The following is a 20,029-nucleotide window of genomic DNA, read 5'->3' as shown; positions in this document are numbered from 1 at the left end:
TCCATAACATATATAACATGTGCATATCATAGTGACATTTATAGCGTATTCCCGTGCCGAACAGAGAACTGTGGAAACATGCACTCACCTCTGTCCAGCACACTGCCTTCCTTCTGTTCGTTCCTTTAATACGGTCCTATTAGCATATGGTAATGCATCGGTAAATAGAAGTATGAGATGCAAATGTATGCTAGGTGCACATTCAATATGCACATAGCGCAATCAAATTTGAATTGGGCAAAAGCCCTAATTCGTCTGAATATACCAATATTTGTGCGATAACTGCGCACCGCTGGCTCAAATAGTGTCAGAGTAACAGTCCACTCTGGAGTTGGGTACAATAGTACAAACGTACAGTTTGTAACGTTCGTTATGCGATTTTTTTGTAAGAATCATAATTAATTCTAAATACGCTAAATATGCTCTGTAGCAGGGAGAGATCTGTGCTGACTCTGCTGGCGTGTTCACAGTACTGCAGGAAGAGGGCGGCAGCCTTCCAACAACCGCCTGTGAGTCATGGCAGTGACACGGCAAGATGGGAAGGTAGGTGTGTGAACTTTCCCCCTCTCTGAATGGCTGAGAGGCGAGTCTTGGGAGATTGCTAGCCCTATATAAAAAATGCTCTGCTGTTTTTCCTCAGGTCTGCCTTTGTAGACGCGCTGTGTGTATGCGGAAGCGCTGGTCGAGGACGGAGAGACCAGTTGAGAACAGCGAACAAGTCAGAGAGTGACAGCGGGGAACCCTTGGGCAGACCCCGAACTATTGTTTAGAGCAGACAGGGAGCCGACAGAGTAGGATGGTGATCCGGGTCGTGCGGGTAGCGGCGACCGGGATAACGCTGCTGAGTGCAGCACCTTTTATTTGTAGTTTTATTACTGTTTTATTTTCCCTTGTTCTTTTTGCCTTCTGTTTTCATTATTATTTCTTTGAGCACCTGCGAGTGCACTTGCTATTCGCTTACCAACTTTGGTATTTCCGTGGTGCTGTCTATCATCGTTGACAGGCAGCCCACGGCTAACAGTGCCCTCTGCACCTGTCTGTCTCTTGATCAGTGAATTACCCACACCCCTTCCACACGCTCCTAAAATGTTAATTGTAGCCTACTATGATTTCTCAATAAATGAACAGTCTCTGTACAATTAGCAACATCGACTTTCAGCAAACTGGACAAAATTACAGTGGAATGAATAACATTATGCATTACTGTGTATTGTGTATATAAAAATGCTTGATTGATGTTTACTTTGCAGGTGAATGACCTCATAACATTTACAAATCAGAGTGTGCTACCTCAGTTAGACTTTGTCACAGCACGACTTATATATAAAAAAAAATTCCGAAAAAAAAGACAATATCCAAAGCCTTTTTTTAAAATTTTACTTCAAAAACATACAGTTATATCAGATCAGCTGGCCTTTAAAGAAACATATATAGTATTTCCTTGTGATACAATACTGTCCGTATTCAATAAAACGGTGGCGTTATCAGTTCATTCTTTTGAAAACTCGACGCCTAGCTATGGAGCCAATTGTGTCTTTGAATGGTCCATATGTATGTGTGCACGATATATTGTGTGGTCTCGTCTGCTTTCATATTGGTACATATGGTGGCAACACCAATGATGGCAGCTTGTCAGGGTAATGCCATGACTAATGGTGACTGTCATCATTCTGCATGCTTGCTTGGCTGTTGTGTGCCGTTGCTATATTGCTAGTAAATGCGCAGACGGTTTTGTGAGGCACAAACAGATTTGCGAATTGCTCAGAAAACTGCTATATTCCAATGTCTCACAGCTGCTTTGTGCCATTTTGGAATATCTCTCATTTTGTGCCAAAGCACAATTTCTTTGCGAGGCACAAATTTAGCGAGGGGATTACGCAAAGACCGAAGATCAGGCGCATTGATTCTTGATGGTAAATCTCTCCCCCCCCCCCGACATGTGAGGACACTGAGTAACAGGAACAGAGTACCCTGGACTGTATGGCCTAAAACTTCATTCCTTGGGTTAAAAGGAAGTTGGTCATTTAGAAAAGGGGCAGAGCTTCAGAAATTAACTCTTACATGGTTGCATGTATAGACGTTATCCTCCGGGCACTCTGCTGCAGCAAGCCACAACTCACCTCCGCTATTTTATTTGAAAAAATGTTTCACAACTCTCGCGAGAGACCTTGCTATGATGACGAAAATAATATTTAAATTAGCACATTGCGACCCTCTTCTTTAACATATTTTTTGTTAGTACATAAGACAAAATGTGCATGTTGCGAATTCTCGTAACCAAAATGCAAATTGCGGTATGTTTGCGCTGCTTCTGGCCCACCTTAGTACACTTACCCCATAGAGATTTAAACAATACTTTTATGCTAATTTAAGAGATTTGCAGAGGCTAGAAAAGAGAAAGAAAGAACGCATTCTGTAATTGAATGGGAGTTCATCAGTAATACATCAATCAGTTCTTTTCTTTGCTTTTAGGTTTACTGCAAAACCAAAAGCTTTCAAGTCTCAATTCTCCTACATTGCATTCGCAGAACTCTTTGAAAGGAATTATGACAGTGACATAACATACATTATATAGTGTGTAACGTCAATCAGGTTTTGAATATAGTCGTTATTATTCCACCTGCAGATCCCCTATAAAACAAATATGACTACAGTAATCCAGACCAATATATATTATACATACACATTACACTGTATTTTTCAGTTTTAGCATTGATATCCACTACCTTGATCAACAAATTGATTTCAGAAAATAAATGTTAGTGGCAGTCCTCATGTGATATTGTTTATAGTTGTTTATGACCTTGAGAGGCTAGTTCTCAATCTCCCTTTACCTTTCCTGTAGCTTGATTATTATACTTCTAAGCCAGATTCTAAAAACTCTTAAAATTAGTAACAGAAGATTTGTCTCAAACACAAAGTGATCCAGTATTAACAACAGAGACAACACAGGAATCAAAACCTATGCTTTACAAAACATAAAAACAAATCATTTGAAGATTATTTTCATTTATCCAGTTTCCAAGTTTCAGATTATGAAAAGGAAGAATTCAAGCACCTCTTATTTATAACAAACACAAAAGTTGAATCAAAGTAGTTGAATCGAAGACCTAACTGTAGGCACAATTGGATATCAAGGAAATGTCTTTCATGCAATACTCTATGGATCCTTATACTTTACGGAAAATAAATAAATAAATAAATATTTTACCCAGAAACTTACAAATCCACAGTGGAACATTTAAAACAATAGACTCAACACACAGGCAGACAGTTATAGAAAAAGTGGGCATAAATGAAAGCTAAATAAAAGCAAGTTTAGAACACTCGCTAGAGACCTACTGGGAGGTTGTCGGGGAAGGCACACTGCATAAGGATGGATATTTACAGAATGCATGTGTGTATCTGCCAACTTAGTCCTAAAGCACTGGAAAATACAGAACATAATGGTATTACAGCACAAAGTATACAGCCCAACTGTGACGGTGAGGCCATCCCTCCCATTAAACTGTGTTATGTTGCTCATGATGGCTGTCTGTGGTTGCTTGTGTTGCCTTGCCCCTTGCACTACTTATAAGGGGGATTGATGGAATGCAGTTATGGTTAAAAACCCTAACATCATATTTCCTGCCTTTGTCATTTTAATATCAACCCTAACTGATGCATTAACAAAGTTTTTTGCAAAGAATTTCCTTCCTTTCTGAGAATATATTTACAGCTAGTAGACCTGTATATTCTATTACAAAAAGTAAACGTAGCTACAATTGATTAAACATGTTACAGGTGTATCTGTATTAAACGCTGACACAGGTTTATATATAATACACATGATTACACAGTGTTTAGCTTTTCAAAACTTTCAATACTTCAACGTAGAAGCCAATAATGTTTAGGTACAAGTATAGATTTCTGCAGTTCACCATTGTGAAAATTTACAGAAATAATTGGTCTAAGTTTGGCTATATTTCTCAAATGGTAAAAAGATAGTTTAGTAACTTCCCTAATATGAGTCTCAGATAGATCAGGATCAAAGATGACCCCCAAACTCATTTCTAGTTTAAGTTTTGATGAGAGACTGCAAAGGGCAAGCTCATGTAATCCCACATCTCCTTTTTGTTGGTTCTGTGATCCCACTAGCAGAACCTCTGTTTTATCTGAATTCAACACTAGAAAATTTTGTGATATGCTTGATGTCTGTAAGGCAAGTAGCTAATAACACGCAGGCAGAAGAGATTTCTGGCTTTAGGGATAATGTCACCTAACTTTAGCATATATAATGAAAACAGCAAGGGACCTAGAATGGAGTCCTGTGAAACACCACAGACAACTTCCGAAAATGCTGATTTTACTTCCCCAATAGTGATGAACTGAAATCTATTAGAAAGATAGTCCTACTGTGCTTTCAGTAGGATGGAATGGTCTACAGCAGTGGTCGGCAAATGGCGGCCAGCAGGCCAAATCCAGGACAGGATGCTTCTGGCAGGGCTGTATCAAGGGCTGAGTGAGAGCGGAACTTCATTTTAATATTACTGCAAGGGGGATTCCCCGTATGACCTTTATATATTTCTTGTGAGTAAGCAGAAATTTAGTGTTTTGCAATATCAATTCCAAAGTACAGTACTCCTGATTGTGATGATACATTTATTCCTCACCATGGTACTGGAATCCTCATATGATAGATAGGAACGTAGAATAACATAAAACACAAATCAAAAGTAGCATACACTTTTATTTTAATTGCTTCATTGCGTTATGACAAATTTAATACGAAAAATGGCACTTTCGTTGGCGATCAGCTTTAGATCACCAGGCGTGATAGGCGTGACGGTGATACTTAGGCAGCCCTCCAAAAATTCTTGTCTCAGCCTGTTTCGTGCATCTGTTTTTAATATTGCATTCATTGTGGAATAAGCCGCTTCGCATGTGTAAGTAGATCGGAGAGAACACAGAGAGAACACAAACAGAGCCAGCGGTAGTTGTCTGGACATATATAGGCGGACCAGAGTGATTCCAGATTTGCTTTGTTAATTAATTAAATTTTCAGCAACGACGATGTCTGCAAATATACTACTAGCACCAGTTGCTGCTTCGTCGACTGCGGGAAGCACGTGCTTTGCATGGGATGCAAAATCACCATCGGGGTTGATTGAAAATGGATCACAGACAAAACCGATTATGTACCTGGGAATGCTGAAGTTGTCTTTCAGGTGTACAATACAGTCTTATCGTTAGCAGTCATTTTGTGACATTTCAAATACAACATATTAATTTGTCTCTTAATTGATACATCACATATGCTATATTGTTTTAATAATATTTATTTGGAGGTTACAAAGACATACTATCATAATAGTTCCTTTTTTTGTTTTGTTTTCATCCACCTTGACCAGCTTTCTTTTTATTGACGAGCTGGTATGCCTCGTGCCATGTTGCAACACATCTTTGGGCTGGGGGGGCGTGGGGGATATTGCAAGTGTCATTTGGCCCACCGTCAAATTTAATTGCTGACCACTGGTCTACAGTATCAAAGGCAGCACTTAGAGCTAGAAGAATTAATATTGATGGAAAGCCTGAGTCAGAGCTTATCAGCAGATCATTCACAACTCTGACAAGGCCCGTCTCGGTGCTATGTGCAGCACGAAAACCAGACTGAAACTTCTCTACTATACCATTAAGAGTTAGAAATGTTTGTAATTGAATTGCAACAACTCTCTCTAGAACATTATCTAAGAATGGTAGGTTGGAGACTGCCTATAGTTATTGAGGACTTTAGGGACCAAATTGTGTTTCTTAGGCATAGGCTTTACCACAGCGACCTTAGTGCTGAGGTAACTGTACCAGAGAAAAGTGAACCAAGAACATCTTTTAATAGTTTTGTAGGAATAGGATCAAGAGAACATGTAGTAGCTCTCATATGTCGAACTAGCTCAGGAACTGAGTCAGTTCCTGTAAGGTAATCAAGGAAAATGTCCTCAGTAGCCTTAGTAGGTGTAGTTGGTAAAATTCTGCCGATGTCCTTAATAGAAATTGTCTGTGGAATCTCATTTCTGATGTCTAGTATTTTATTTTTAAAGATATGTAAGAAGTCATTGCAGCTGTGAGAAGAGCCAATGTCAAGGCTAGGACTATTAGGGTAAGGATTAATTAATTTATCTAGGGTAGCAAAAATAAATCTAGAATTATTTGTATTTGTTTCAATTAAATTAGAATAATATGATCATCTATCCAAAGCCAGAGCCTTCCTATATTTAACCAGATGGCCCTTCCATGTGATGTAATGAACATGCAATTAAGATTCCTGCCATCTCCGTCCTATTTTATGACCCTCGTATTTCATCCTATGAGTTGTATCGTTGAACTACAGAGAGCCTTTCTTTAAAAGACACCCACCAAGTTTTGATTGGTGCTACAGTATCTAAGATACCAGTCAAGGTGGTGTTGTAGGTATTAACCAACTCATCTACTGATAAGGACTCAGAGAGTGATAATGAGCTCAAGATATCAAAGTGCTAAACAGCAGTTGAAGAATTAATTACCCAGGATTTAAATGTACAGTCCACAGTCTTTGTATATAATGGCAGATTCACCTCAAAAAGATGATCAGAAATAGTAATATCTAGAGTTATGAACAGCTAAACCACAAGAAATTATCAGAACTAAAGTATGGCCTCGATTATACGTAGGACCTTTGACATGCAGGATATAATCTAAGGAATCCAATTGTCTCAAAAATTCCAAGGAGTTACAATCAGAATCAAAGTCAATATGAAGGTTACAATCCCCCAATAAAAAAATCCTATCATATTTGACTCTCAATATAGATATCATATCCCAAATTCAGTCAGAAATAGCAGGTTTGACTTAAGTGGTCGATAAATAATTACAACATGAACAGGACTGTTTAATGTCAAGGTTAAAACTTCAAAAGATGAATAACCTTCAACAATTTCCTGTTTGATTCTAAGTTCACTACAGAAAACAATAGCAAGTCCACCTCTCCTCCCAGTAGAACGAGCTTTCTGGAAAAAAAGAATCTCAGAGAAGACTCAATCAGGGAAAGGTCATTCGGTCCAAGCCATGTTTCAGTTAAAAAGAGAATATCAATGTTGTAATCCTCAATAAAATCAATAATTAACAGAGCTTTATTAGACAGAGACCTGCCATTAAATAAACCTAGGCGTGAATTGGTCCAATCGAGTGCATGTGATTTAGCAGGGGTAATAGGAATTTGACGAAGGTTACTGTAGCACACACCTCTGTGTTTACTCAGCGGGTAGCGGGAATGGCAGGATACTTTAACCTGAATTGTACATGCCTCTTTAGATTCCCTCCCCTCCCCAGTTCCTAGTTTAAATACCTTGATAGGTGAGGTTTTATGTTATCAGCTAGCCTGCTTGCCCCTGACTTGCCCCTAATTGCAATATCATATCATTTTAATAAGCAAATTAACAAAATGGGGGATAGTTAATTAACTCTCCCTACAGATTATAAACTGCACTGTATATAATCTGTACCGCTTGAGAGCGATGCAGGGGAACATCATGCTGTACTGTAACCGTGTCATTGCTTGCAACTTCTGTACTAGCTACATGCTAGAGAGTGTGTTCCCTACTAGTCTAATTTAATCTAAATTGTATAATAAGTAACACTATAGACAAGGTGACTTTCATTTTTAACATTTTATTATTTAAAATCACAGAGAAGTTAAGAGTTTTAATACCAACAGAAACATAGATGTGTTTGTGGAATAGGGCATGCCATTACTAGTATCAATTGTGTGTGCATATGGTGTGTGTGCGTGTATATGGTGTGAGTGTGTGTATATGGTGTGTGTGCGTGCACATGGTGTGAGTGCGTGTATATGGTGTGAGTGTGTGTGTGTGTGGTGTGAGTGCGTGTATATGGTGTGAGTGCGTGTATATGGTGTGTGTGTGTGTGTGTGTGTGTGTGTGTGTGTGTGTGTGTGTGTGTGTGTGTGGTGTGTGTGTGTGTGTGTGTGTGTGTGTGTGTATGTGTGAGTGCGTGTATATGGTGTGTGTGTATGGTGTGTGTTTTAATTTCACATCTTTTTCATTTTCTCGAATGTAATGGAAAATCAGTAGTAACGGTGGGAAAGCACCCCTAAGGGGCATTATATTTGCACCTATAGAGTTCAGGCTTAAATCAAGCCCAGACAATCTAAAAGGTAGTTATTTTAATTTATCTACATGACAATGACTTTGAGATCCCACTGTTCACATACCATCCAATAATATTATCCAACTGCAGCAAAAGCAGCTCAACGGTGTGCATTCTGTCGTGTGGAAGATGTCCAAGTCTAACCTTATGCTTTAACTAACTGCAACTGTCAAAGTTTTGAATGGGGTAGTTGTAGTAAAATGTAGGATAGTTACTTTAATGTTTCCCTAGTGTGTACTGAGGCATAATACAGTTTTTAATGAAGTGTTTACTCGTTGATCCTTGGAGTTCTAAAATTACTGTGTCCTCTTCTCCATAGTATTGATATCCATCCATGCAAGTATTTATCACTCCAAACATGAAATCTACGAATCTACAAAATCTACAAATAAAGGTAAATACAGTATTGCATAAAAGTCAGCAGGAGGACCTGAAAAACTGAATTGTTGTACTGTAACTATTCAGGAAAATTGGCACTGTTGTTCCTATATTTAAAAGGGGAGATACATTTGACACTGGGAAACTAAGGACCAAAATAGAGGAATATTTACATAATAACAACATTACAGGAGACAGCCAACATGGCTTTAGGAAGGTTAGATCTTGTTGAACTAATTTACTAGATTTCTTTCAGGAGGTTACTACTAGAGTTGACAAGGGTAGTGCGTATGATAATCTTAGATTTTCAGAAAGCATTTGACAAAGTACAGCATTAAATACTATACTTAAAGATTAAATCACTCACAGACTCAACCTCCACTCACAACTCTCTCAATTCTCCTGCCATCAGATTCCACTTCTCTTTCAGTCATTTCCACACACACACCCCCAGGCAGTCTCTCAGCTCACAGTCACACAAGCACCAAAACACACAGGGAACGCTAACAGATTTGAACAAGAATAACAGTTTACAAACACATATTATTTACAGAATAGTCCATAATCAGGTCCATTCCCACATTGTCTTGCAAATCAGTGCCCCCCCCGTATTACAGTCCATGTGTCCTCTCTTTTAGCAAGTGATATTTTCTGAATCATATCGTTCTGAATCAAAATACTTATGTTAAAAATACAGTACTGTACCGTACTGTATAAAACCAGCTACAGTACATATAAATGGAAGTCTACTTATTTTAAAACACAGTCCTTTCAGCTATTTATTTTTGATATTGTATCGTCTTTGTTTTCCCTGAAAAATTGGATAAGGGTTGAAACGGGCCAAAATGAAATAATCATATATGCGTGTGGCAGGCTGGTGAGTGGCTAGAGGCCCAGAGACAGCCTGGAGTTCAAAAAAATAACTATTTTATTATAAACACAAAAATGAAAGGGCACAAGGGCCAAAACAAAGCAATTTAAACACAAAATAAACAAAATAAAGCAAAAATACACTCACAAAAATAAAGGTTTCCAGGCTGGGCAATGCCTTCACTGGATTCAAAAATCACAAACACCAAAACCAAAACCAAAACCAAAACCAAAACCAAAACCAAAAAAATCTGCTTCCTCAGCTCCCTCCTCCTAAATGAAAAGCAGAGGCCTCCTTTTATGTCAGGTTGCTGGGTGCTGATTGATCGTTAATTAAACTAATCATCTAATCAACCCCAGCCACCTGAACACAATGAACCAAGGCAGGTAGGGGAATTTAACCCCATCCCTGCCAATTTCTAAAGAGCAGAGCTGTGCTCTGCCACAATGCGTCACACTCGTTTAACTGTCACTGAAGTCAAAAATTTCTTAAGGGTTGGATATGTGAGTGTATTAGTATTATTGTTTAATGTATTTGTATTATTTTTATAGTTAAATGTAGTTCGGTACAGACAATGTTTGCTTCTTGTCTCTGCCAAAATACCTCTTTGAGAGAGAGAGAGAGAGAGAGAGAGAGAGAGAGAGAGAGAGAGAGAGAGAGAGAGAGAGAGAGAGAGAGAGACCAAGTAAGCTAAAAAGACAATTGCTACACATGCTGGTTTTAAACCAGCATGATATTTGTTTTGGTCAGTGTTTTGTTTGAATATTTGTTTTGGCCATCGTGCCTTTTGTTTTATGTAAAGTGTTTGTTTTGCTTATTTATAATTGTATAAATAAGAGCACATTTGCGTCTCAACCCATAGTACTGAACCTGTGTTTATTTCCTGATCTGACGTCACCCACTAGCCATCTGTAACACACCTGAGGTGGGTTTTTTTTTTTCCTCTCTGTTTTTAGCAGGTGCTGACCCTCATGCACTCCACTGCCTTGCAGGGATTGTGTTCATTGTGTTCATGGAACATGAGGAAATTTGGTTAGCTACACTTTGTCAACACGTATCCTCTGCTAGCCTCCAGCAATGCCAAGAACGATGTCATAGTTTTAAATGAAGCCAGGTCACCCGGAAATTTTGGTGTGATCACCAATCAAGTGATACATTGCATGGATAACTTGACAGCACATCAAGTCACTTAACAGCTGAAGTTGCCATTTTATGCCAAACAGAAACATATGAAACTTCTATCTGTAGCTCAGTCATGCCATGCCCCCCCCCATATTTAAATATTGTCTTTGCTCTCAAATGTATATACCACATATTACAGTGAATTCATTCCCAATAGGTTGCACTTGTCCTAAAGGGTTTTTATGTTGTTCTTTTTTGTGTGGTAAAAAGAATATGTATAATAAGCCATCATGCTATAGCACACTAACTGGCAGCTATATTTGTAATGCAGTGCATTACTCTTGCCCTACAGTAACCTAGTGTTCACAAAATGTACCACCTGAAGTAAAACTAGATATGTGCAAATCCAAAACACTTTCAGCCTACCCCAACTGTTTTCCTTTGTTTGTTGAGAATGTAATATATGTGAGGGAAACAGCTGCTGGATATAGACCCAGGTTCCCTAAGGTGCGAGGCATGAGAGATGAGTGAATTAACCTGCTGTGCCTTCTAGCCTCTTGTACCACTTATAATGTTTTGGGTTAAGAAGATGCTAGGTTCACGTTTTTTTTTTTGTGTATGTTTTTTTTTTTTTTTTAAATAAAGAAATAAGACATTAATGAAATACAGCAGCCACTAATATATTAAAAGCAGCCTCCATTTGCTGGCCTGTCTATCACACAGTAAGGATAAGTCATGTTAACGTTTCACTACACTTTCTTTTGTATTTGTATATATTTTACACATTATATTTGTTCTCTCTTTTAAAACTTCTGAGCTTCAGCACACAGTTCTTGCCTCAAGCTCTGGATTCAGCCACAGAAAGAGCTGAATCTGTAGCAGATAATTTCTACTACTGAATAAGAATATGCTGTAATGGGGCAGCAGGCACTGGTTAAGTCAACTTTAACCAGTGGCTTCAGTTTTAGCCTTTCTTTGAAACTAATGATCACATGAAGCCATCTCTATATAAATCCAGATCTCTTTCAAAACCAGGGATTTTATTTTTATACCGTATTTCTATAAATATATAGATGATATATTTGTTTACTGGCATTTGTTTTTATCAACAGTTAATAACTAGTCTACTAACACATTAACAAATTAATTATTAAGTAGCAAATCTCTTTAGTCATATCAGTGAAAGAGATCTGAATTTGTTTAAAGAATGTTTTAAGAATGACAGTACTAATATACTACAGTATATTTCTATATTTTTAATTTTCAGTGTGGCCAATTTTAGAATGTCCAATTACATTCCCTCACAGCTGTAACCATCTGTGACATAGATGGCTCTTGGTGTCTGACCAGGAAAGAACACAGACAGTCAGGGCTGTGAGATATGAATAAATGCGCTGATGCGCCAGTTAATTGTAAAATAAAAAGATTTAACAAAACACAAACACTTTTACAAACAAAATGGCATGGTGGCCAAAACAAATAGACAAACAAATAATAATTATAACAAGTATAGTGCTAGTTGTTCCAGCACGAGTAGCAATTGTTTTCTTTGTATTGGTTCTTACATAAGAAAGATTACAAACGAGAGGAGGTCCATCTTGCTCATTTGGTGATTAGTAGCTTATTGATCCAAGAATTTCTTCAAGCAGCTTCTTGAAGGATCGCAGGGTGTCAGCATCAACAGCATTACTGGGGAGCTGGTTACAGACTCCCACAATTCTCTGTGTAAAAAAAGTGCCTCCTATTTTCTGTTCTGAATGCCCTTTTATTTAATCTCCATTTGTGACCCCTGGTCCTTGTTTCTTTTTTCAGGTCGAAAAAGTCCCCTGGATGCTTGAATCAGATTACCACATAGTCTTCTTTTATCAAGACATGAATGAAGTCAATTTTTTTAGCCTGTCTGCATGACATGCCTTTTAAACCCGGGATAATTCTGGTCGCTCTTCTTTGCATTCTTTCTAGAGCAGCAATATCTTTTTTATAGCAAGGTGACCAGAACGGAACACAATATTCTAGATGAGGTCTTACTAATGAATTGTACAGTTTTAACATTACTTCCCTTGATTTAAATTCAACACTTTTCATTATATATCCCAGCATTTTGTTGGCCTTTTTTATAGCTTCCCCACATTGTCTAGATGAAGACATTTCTGAGTCAACATAAACTCCTAAATCTTTTTCATAGGTTCCTTCTTCAACTTCAGTATCTCCCATATGGTATTTATAATATACATTTGTATTGCCTGCATGCAGTACATTACACTTTTTTATATTAAATGTAATTTGCCATGTGTCTGCCCAGTTCTGCATGCTGTCTAGATTATTTTGAACAACCTTTGCTGCTGCAACAGTGTTTGGCACTCACCTGATTTTTGTGTTGTTTGCAAATTTTACAAGTTTGCTTACTATACCAGAATCTAAGCCATTAATGAAGATTAGGAAGAGCAGAGGACCTAATATTGATCCCTGTGGTACTCCACTGGTTACCTCACTCTATTTTGAGGCTTCTCCTCTAATCAGTACTTTGTTTTCTACATGTTAACCACTCCCTAATCCATGTGCATGCATTTCCTTGAATCCCTACTGCATTCAGTTTGAAAATTAATCTTTTATCCAGGACTTTGTCAAAAGCTTTCTGGAAATCTAAATAAACCATGTCATATGCTTTGCAATTATCCATTGTCAATGTTGCATCCTCAAAAAAATCAACCAGCTTACTTAGACACGATCTCCCTTTCATAAAACCATGCTGACTGTCTCCCAGGATAATGTTACCATATAGGTAATTTTCTATTTTGGATTCGTATTATAGTTTCCTTAAGTTTATATATAATAGAAGTCAGGTTTATTGGTCTGTAGTTACCTGGTTCGGTTTTGTCTCCCTTTTTGTGGATAGGTATTACATTTGCAATTTTCCAGTCTGTCCCTGTCTCAAGAGCATGATCTTGGTTAGTGGTTTATAAATAACTTCTTTCATTTCTTTGAGTATTATTGGGAGGATCTCATCCGGCCCAGTGATTTGTTTATTTTAAGAGCTCCTAGTCTCTTTAACACTTCTGCGTCTGTTATGCTAAAATTATTTAAACCTGGATAGGAACAGATTGACATGTGGGGCATATTGTCCATATCCTCCTTTGTAAAAACTTGTGAAAAGTAATCAGTTAATATATTTACTATTTTTTTTTCTCTTCATCTATGATTTTGCCATTTGTATCTCTTAGACATTTTACTTCCTCCTTGAATGTTCTTTTGCTGTTATAATATTGGAAACACTTTTTGGAATTGGTTTTAACCCCAGTTCAGGTTCCAAGTATTCAAGACACATGAAGTTCTTGAGAACCCGGAAAAAATACGAGACATTTCACGGAAATAAGAGACTTTTGTCAGACCTGTTGGTGGGGGCATGTCGGTTTCGCCGTCTTTTATGGCATAGGGTCTAACCGGATATTAACTGGATCTGACCTAGAATAGTGGGGGGGTGGGGGTGGAGGGGGTGGGGTTAAAAAAATTTTTCTAGCACAAGTTTAATAAATATGTGTGAATGTCAGTTAATTCAATAATTACTAGCTGACATTTACGCATTATGACCAGGTATTTAAAAACATTAAAAAAAAATAATGGCAGAGGAGTTTTCGCTCATCCTTCAAAAGATAATACAAAATAAAATACAAAATAATAAATAATATGTACAGGGGCGGGGAGTACCTAGTCACAGATTCACAACAGCTCAGAAGAATTGAAGGTCAATGAATATCCTCCCAACCTACTACCAAGCCAGGTTGGGAGGATATTCATTGCCCCTCCAACAGATGTTGGAGAGCTTCTGGCCCTTGGAGAACAAAGGCCAGTCCTGCAGGTTTCTGCTTTGAGCTGACTGGGAACATGGCCAGTTGGGTCAGCTGTAGCTTTGTCACTGACAATTTTGCCTCCCTTACCAGAGCCAACGCAAAGCTCTTGGGAATCCCTAGGAAAGACTGGCAGCATTGCACAGCCAGGGTGCAAGCCTGTGTTCCCCTATAAGACCCAACATGCACACCATGTTGTGAGCCACTTGAGGACCTGTAACAGTGGGGGTTATTACGTGCGTGGTTCATCACTGAATAATAATGAGACAGACACAGAGCACTGGGTGTTGACACGCCGCACAGTCGCACAGATTTAATAAACACAAGTACTGACACAAGTGCCAGCAATGGTAGCCCTAGTGTCACATTTAGTAAAGAAAAGAAAAGAAAACAAAGCTAAAAATAAAAGTCCGCCACACAAGGTGAGTGCTAGTCCCACTAAAAGGAACGTCCCGCTCCAGGAACTTACTCCTCTACGAAAACCCTCTCTACACTATTTGGGATCAACAACGCCTAAACTGACCCTTCTCACGGTGACTCCTGCCTCTTCAAATGGCCTTTTCAAGTGGATTCATCTAGGCAATGCCTTAATGAGCACCTACTTGGAGTAGAAGGGTTTCGTAGTAGTTAATCCTGTGGAGTGGACTCTCTCCTGGGTTGTGGTTGTGTGCAGGGATAGATGATCCCGGCGTTAGCTCTGGCTCCATAGCTTCAGCTCCCGGGTTGATACATGTCTGCAAAATAACATGACACAAAACACAGCAATCTTTCTCTCACCACCCTTCTGTATGGCTATGGCCGTGCAGTAGCCTCGAGCTGTAGTGCAGATGATTTTTAAGCTCAGTGGACACGACCCCCAGCCAATTAGAACCTCCTGATCAGCTTAGTGCGGCTCAAGTATTTCCTTAGCAACGTCTCCTGTTGCATGCCCCAGCTGCTTCCATAAAGGCACACATGCACGCAAGAACCAGCGACAGGGTTTCCCTACCATAGGACCCTAATCATTTTTTTAAATGTTTGTAGTAGGTAATGATTTGCTATCAACCGTCTGACAGGAAAGAACAAGATATTAGTGTGTTAGTAGACTTGTTTACAGTTTATAAACAGTTAATAAAAGTGGTCATAAAAATAAAGCATGGTCAGAAATTATGCATGCTAAAGAAATGTTACTTATGTCTAGCATGTCCCTCCAAATAATCTCTTCATGGATATACAGTAAGGAGAACAATTATAATTATATAAAATAGCTGCAACATCAAATGAGTCAGAAATACTATGGGTTAATATATTTTAAAAAGCCAGGGGGGGCTTCAAAGAATGGTTATAAACTCAAAAAGTAGGCTACTGTACCTTACATCTTGTCCATTAAAAAATGCAAACTGAATTGGGGTTGCCTGCTCGCCGTCGCCATTCATTTCCTGGTGTGACCTCACCACTAGTCATCCAGTTCACAGGCCCTTTTATAAAAAAAACATGGGAAGCACATAAATGTGTGAGGATAAGGTTTGCACTTTATGTGTTGGGTAGTCAATAAATACATTCATAGCAGTATAAAAAAGCTGTATTCATCTTATGCATCCGTTGGTGAGCAAAGACGTATTACAGTTCAAATGACTAATTTATTATTGCAAAGTAAATTGGGTTTCATAATTTAGCTGTGAATTTTGAATTAATTTGACTTTATTGCTTTGATGGAAAGAAAAACAAAACTGGATTTAGCAGCAGTGAAAGAGCTATGTATTCTACTTTACTCAGAGCACCATCTAATGGCAACTTTTAACTTAATTTATGTACTGTTGCTAAGCATCTATAAGTATGACACCATGAACAGTGAGAGAAGGAAGGCCATTAAGGGCATAAGAAGCATGAAGAATTGACTGCATGTAAGATGTTGTTTCAGTGTTCAAAGGAATGTGCATGAGCCGATGAGAGAGGGAGGAGTGGCTGAGAGGGTAAATGCAGTCCTCGATATACAGGAATCAATTGAACTTCCCTAAATAAAATGTTACTTATTAATTACTTTTTATATTTGTATGGTGAACCATTAACACCTTGATATCAGTGTAAATGTTAGATATAATTATGTTTAATCATTTTTTGAATAAGGATAATCAAGTGAGAACAGTTAGGTACTGCTTCCACTTCCACATCCAATTTTACAGTTTAACTATTCGCTATACACAGTGATTTTTTCCATTTAGAAATGATTTGCTGAGCTGGTTGTTTGTTGATAGCTTTGCAATGATATCAGCACATATTGTGGCAGAAAACTGAGGTAGCTGGCAAAACTGTGTGGGTCTCTACCATAGATATGATGAACTGAACCTTTTGTATATAAGAAGACATGTAATACTGTAAAACCCATCCATCTTAAATGGTGATGTTTAAGCAATTGTATTCTTTACTGGCATTATATTCCCCCCAAAAATGTAATATTATTTAAGAAGCATTCATGTACACATTGACAGATGACTGCATATATATATATATATATTATATATATATATATATATATATATATAATATATATTAATATATATTCTAAATTCTGAGGAATAATAATAGTAACTGAAGGAGTTATGTAGCACAGTTTTGTGTAAATGGATTCACGTGGCAAATTGATTGTAATGGGATTCTGATGTTTGTCAAAGCTGAATATACTGTTTACAAGACATTTTCAAGTCTGATGGACAGGAAAGCACATCTGACAGACTTCTATTGAAGGTCAATAGTAAGCATTTGGTTGGCAGGTTCTTCTGTATGAACAAAATCCTGATACTGACTGCATATTTTCAGCCAAAACTTCCCACCAAAATTGAGGTGTCAAATAAATGCTGTCCTGGTTGTACATGGTGGCTCTAAAGCTAACAGTCAATGTTATTGAAGGAGTTTCTAACTGATGCTGTATTTCTGAATTTTCTGTATTTAAGTTCAAATACTATACATACATAACATAAAGGTTATGCCCATGTACACTAAATGGGTAGCACTTGAAAATATTGCCTCAAATTCATGATGAATTCTGACTGAACATCACAGGAATAACACCTGAATATCTTATGCACTTGCTCTGTTATGAAGTTATTACTTTTGAATTCAGCCATGTTAATTCATCATGATTTAAAAGCATTTAGGTATCAAAAACACAATCTAAGTTAGACAAAACAATTGGGGCAACCTTGGCCAGCACCAAGCAAACAGGCACAACTGTAAAAGCAGTGGGGGTTAAGGTTGCCCAAATTGTTTCTACTAAACAGTCCCAATCTAAATCCAATTGAGCATCTTTGGTATGAGTTGAAGAAGGCTGTGCACAAAAGAAGTCCTCAGAATTTGAATGAACTGTAATAATTCTGCATTGAATAATGGTCAAAAATCACTGAAGAATCATGCCAAAAGTTCACTGACAAATATGCTAAAGGTACCTCAACTAGCTGTTAATTTAATTTTTCCTTGTCAGGGTATGAATACTTTTGAATTTGCATTTTCTGAGTTTTTCGGGAAAAAAAGCTGAAATAAATAATTGTAGAAATCAATTTCTTGTAGCTTTTTTCTTCTCATACAACAAAAGCAAAACTTTGGCTACAGAAGATTTTTCCTAAATTATTTGTTTGAGACATTTCTAGAAATTATAAATTTCCATTGGGGTATGGAAACTTTTGACTACAATTGTATATATGCACATTACATTTAGGTGTGCAAAAGTATGTATGTTCAATGAAAGTGTCATTCATATCAACACAATTTGTTTTTCACATAAAAAAAATGTGTTTGTTACTGTGGCGAGGTGTCCCGCCCCTTTATGTTTATTAGTGTTTTTGTTGTCTGTAGTGTGTTAATGTTGGTGTTTATGTATAAAATACATGGGATATAAATATGGGTTACGAGCACAAGTATTTAAAATGTATATTTGTATTTAGGCAGGATGATTGCACAGCACTTCATGTGCAGGTAAAATAATGTGAGCACGGGGAATTGCCCTTTTATTAATTCATAAAAGTTGAATGATTGATGATCAATTGAATGATTGATTAGCAATCGAGTCTCAGTACAGCTGCATAAAAGCTGCATGTTTTCACGCACTCGGGGTTGTGTGTTCGAGAAGTGGAGAATGGGTGAGAGACAGGAGAGTAATTTATATATAAACAAATGCTACTCGTGCGAAAGGACTCACACGATACTTTTGGGTTCGTCCACTTTGTTTGTTTGTTTGTCTGTCTATTTACTTTGCCAATGCGCCCTTTATTTTCAGTCGTGTGTTTCGTTTAAATCTTTTGTTTATTATTATTATTATTATTTACAATAAACCAATACAGGGTAGATAGAATACTTGCACTGAAAAGCTCACCTCCCACCAGCAGGGGGAACAGGAGGAACCTGTCCATCCTGCAGGCTCTGGCAACTACGGGTTAATTTTCCGTAGGAACCTGCTAGCTAGAGAGGGGAACGATGTACTGGGCCGTGTGGCGTTTGACAATTGTTTCAGAAGATACTTGGCAGAAATATTTTCATTTACTGATGTTAATTGTAGTTTATGATAAGGTGTTATACCGCTTTCCTTCAAGGCACCTCCACCTATGATCGACACCCTGGAGGAGCAAACAGGCACTAACCAAGGGATGGACTTCCAGCTCCCTGAGAAGCAAGGTCCTACTCTACTTAAGTTAAGTACCAATGGTCAGGTTGGAAAACCAAATCAGAGTAGGCAGGGTGTACGTAACAAATGACCAGGGATACATAGGGATGGGGCGGTATATAATTTGCACGGTATGATAACTGTTAAAAAGAAATACAGTGGTAACCTTAATATCACGGTATACAGTACATCATGCAAGTTATGAAATAAAGGTTCAAAAGAAGAAAGACTAATGTAAATGACTTAAATGACCTTTTACTATGCCAAATAACTTGGTACATTTTTATTTTTATAAAGACAATCAGAATAATGATTTAAAAAAAAAAACAATACTCTCAATATTATACTACAACAGTATTAAGAGCTATTTGCTCAAAATGATGTGGTGCTGTAGTTTGTTAAAACATTAATGTATAAAATAAATAAATAAATAAATAAATAAATAAATACTTTAGCTGATGCCAAATAGAATTGGGAAATGACTGGTCTTTTGCTTAAAACACAAACATGCACCACAGGTTATTTAAAAGCAGAGATGGGTCTTTATTTTTTCAACCGGGTAAATAAAATATGTATAGCAAAAAAAAAAAAAAGAACACTAAAACGTTTTATTGGATTTACATTTACGACATTGCACAAGTAAGCTTCAAATGATTATTACACGTGCAGTTTGTGTAAAAAAAAAATAAAAAAGATTTCTTCACTTACCTAAGAAAATTGGAATACTGTTACAACTTGTTTAAACAAAACTATGTTGGTAATAAGTAGGCTATCCTGCTGCAGTCACGGTCTGTGCCAGTTTTATTTGAGACATTGGTCATGTTCTTATAGCACAGATTTGATATACCTATTAGATACACAGTTTGTCGAGTTCTTTGGAGTACTATAATTGACAAAAGGGGCTCTTAAAACGGTGAATACAATTGCAATAGTGAAACCTTGGTGAAAAAATTCTTTTTACAGAGTAATTCCTTTCTTTGTACTTGGTGTACTAGATTGATT

General features: G+C 37.5%; 1 long non-coding RNA gene across 2 annotated transcripts in view; it reads right to left on the bottom strand.

Moving 5' to 3' along the window:
* LOC121314904 overlaps positions 1–20,029 on the bottom strand; it is a 76,763-nt gene that overhangs the window by 7,506 nt on the left and 49,228 nt on the right. For both annotated transcript variants that reach the window (XR_005950171.1, XR_005950172.1), the window contains exons 2-3: positions 15,745–15,851; positions 14,997–15,128 (exon numbers count right to left, since the gene is read on the bottom strand). This is a non-coding gene — a long non-coding RNA (uncharacterized LOC121314904). The remainder of the gene's footprint in view (positions 1–14,996; positions 15,129–15,744; positions 15,852–20,029) is intronic.

Source organism: Polyodon spathula, chromosome 4, assembly GCF_017654505.1.
Source record: "Polyodon spathula isolate WHYD16114869_AA chromosome 4, ASM1765450v1, whole genome shotgun sequence".
Classification (NCBI taxonomy): domain Eukaryota; kingdom Metazoa; phylum Chordata; class Actinopteri; order Acipenseriformes; family Polyodontidae; genus Polyodon; species Polyodon spathula.
The sequence above is the reverse complement of the archived record's forward strand: the minus strand, read 5'-3'. Positions and strand labels throughout refer to the sequence as shown.